Source organism: Rhinolophus sinicus, linkage group LG05, assembly GCF_036562045.2.
Source record: "Rhinolophus sinicus isolate RSC01 linkage group LG05, ASM3656204v1, whole genome shotgun sequence".
NCBI classification, from domain to species: domain Eukaryota; kingdom Metazoa; phylum Chordata; class Mammalia; order Chiroptera; family Rhinolophidae; genus Rhinolophus; species Rhinolophus sinicus.
Window position 1 is genome coordinate 78,425,422 of NC_133755.1, and position 2,809 is coordinate 78,428,230.

The following is a 2,809-nucleotide window of genomic DNA, read 5'->3' on the forward strand; positions in this document are numbered from 1 at the left end:
CAGCCTGTTTTCCAAAGGGGCTGCACTATTTTACATTCCCACCAACAGTGTATAAGGGTTCCAATTTCTCCACATTCCACCAACACTGATCTTTTTTATTAGAAATTCTAGTGAGTGGGGAGTAGTGTCTTATTGTAGGGTTGATTTGCATTTCCCTGGTGGATAATGATATTGAACATCTTTTTTATATGATTATTGGACTTTCGTATGTTTTTTTTAGAGAACTTTAAATTAAGATCCTTTGACCATTTTTAATTGGGTTGTCTTCTTATTATTGAGTTACAACCATTCTTTATACTCGTATATTCTAGCTACTAGTCCCTCCCTTACCAGATGCATGATTTGCAAAAAAATTTTTCCATTCTGTAGGTTGCCTTTTTTGCTTTCTTGATGGTGTCCTTAGAAGCACAAAGGTTTTTAATTTTGATAAAATCCAATTTCATTTTTTAATTTTTTTGCTTGTACTTTTACTGTCAGATTTAAGAAACCAATACCTAATCCAAAGTCATAAAGATTTGTACCTATGCATTCTTCTAGGATTTTTATAGTGTTAGCTCTTACATTTAGGTCTTTTGATCCATTTTGAATTGATTTTTATGTGTAGTGTGAAGTAAGGGTCTGACTTCATTTCTTTGCACATGGATATCCAGTTGTCCTAGCAGCATTTAATGAAAAGACTATTATTTCCCCCATTGAATTGTCTTAGCACCCTCTTCAAAAATCAATTGATCAGGAGTGGCCAGTTAGCTCAGTTGATTAGAGCGTGGTGCTCAGAACACCAAGGTTGCGGGTTCAATCCCCACATGGGTCAGTGTGAGCTGCACCCTCCACAACTAGATTGAAACAACTACATGACTTGGAACTGATGGGTCCTGGAAAACACACTTAAAAACAAAATCTAGTCTGGCAGTCTTTACCTTTAAAAAAAAAAATCAATTGATCATAAACGTGAGGGTTATTTTTGGACTCTCAATAATGTTCCTATTTAATTCTTTTAAATACAAAACAATAAATTGAATTGTTTTCTTAATATCATTTCTGGTTTATTTATTGGTACTATATAGAAATACAATAGATTTTTGGAGGTTTGTCTTGTATCCTGCCAATTTTCTGAATTCATTTATTCCAGTCATTTTTTTAGTGTGTTCCTTTGAATTTCTATGCATAAGATCATATCACCTGCACATGAGATAGTATTACTTCTTCTTTTCAAATATAGATGACCTTTATTTTATTTTTGTGCTCATTGTATCTTTTAAAAATGAAAACATATTTCATTTCTATTAAAAGTACCCTGTTATGTGCTGTTTTATGTATGTAATATCATGGCTATCTTGCCAGTTTCACAAAATAAGCTTAAACTCATCATTTTTAATACTACTTCATAGTATTATGTATGCAATTACTCCCCTAGTGATATTTGGGTGGTCTCCTTTATTTATAACTACAGTGAATGTCCTACACATATATTTTTACAAATATATTTTTACACAGTTATCCGAAAGTCTTCTGATTTCACATAACACTAGACTGTGGTGGTTGAACTGATGGTCTGACTAACTAGCTGGATGGACTGACTGACTGACTGACTGACTGACTTAAATCCCATTTCTGTGGTGTGTAATTTAAAAACAATAACTACATTTGGAACTCTGATTTTCCAGGCCCAGCCACACTTAATCTTTCCCAGTCTCAGAGGTTCCCTCTCTGCCTCTAAACTTCTCTGTCCCTGAAACCAACCTTGTACTCTAGTCCAATATGTGATCCAGTTAGTCCTCTAGTCCTAGTTCTACCACTTGCTAGCTATGTAACCTGGAGAAGGTAAGTAAGGGATTTATCTCCATTAGCTTCACATCCAGTTATCAACTCTTCACATTGCTCATGCAGGTTGGATTGAAAACATGTTTGTGTTTCATTTTTCTAGCCACTGTACACACCATCATAGTGGGTTTTTTAATACCTTATCCCTACTTATAGATTTAAGTGAGTGCTTCCCAGGTAGGATAGATTCCTGGGCTCCTCATAGCCTGCAGATCCAGACTGCCTCCCATCTTAGCAATATGCTCCTACCCTTCCAGTCTCCTCATCCTCTCCTACTCATGCCATAATTCTGCCTCTGCACCTCTGCTCATTCTGACCCTCAGACAATTCTCAAGGGTCAGCAATGACCTCTAGTTTCAAATGTAATGGACTTTCCCAACTTCATTTTCCCTCAACCTCTCTAAGGCCTTCTCTAGAGTACAGTCCTCCTTCTTGAACTCTTGCTTTGGCCTGGATGCTATTACACTGTAGGTGGGCTGCCTGGGGGGAGAGAGGCTCAGTTGACTCATTGCCTCTATGATTCACTTCCTCTCCTGCCTGAACAGGCTCTTCTCTTACAGTGATATCATGGCTAATGGAGCACGGGAAGTAGGGGAGAAATGCAGCATTTCGGATTGTGGTTAAAGTCACAATTTCATGACCATTTGGGTTTATCTTAAACATTCGTCTCCAGTATCCCATTGTATCCGGTTGAGAGAAAATTCCAGCTCCCGGCCCGCAAGGACGTGTAGATCTGTCCATGGTTCTGAAAGACTCACACTGGCAGGTTCTACTAATTCCATGAATGGCATTCTTACCGGCAAAAACTGCTCACTAATAAAAACTCTACAGTTGAATTTTTACATTTATTATTTATAAGCTTAGCACGTCTGAGTTATAGAACAACCCAGCAATAAATCAGAAATATAACATATAGAAAGACCCACAAAATATTGTTTTTATATGTCCTATACTGAAATGTACAGAACAAAACTAAAACAGACCACAC

At 37.0% G+C, this 2,809-nt stretch overlaps 1 non-coding gene across 1 annotated transcript; it reads left to right on the top strand.

Annotated features, from left to right (window-relative positions):
* Window positions 1–737: 737 nt before the first annotated feature.
* On the top strand, window positions 738–811 carry TRNAL-CAG (transfer RNA leucine (anticodon CAG)). The gene has a single exon. It is a non-coding gene; the product is annotated as a tRNA-Leu (tRNA).
* The last annotated feature ends 1,998 nt before the right edge of the window (window positions 812–2,809 follow it).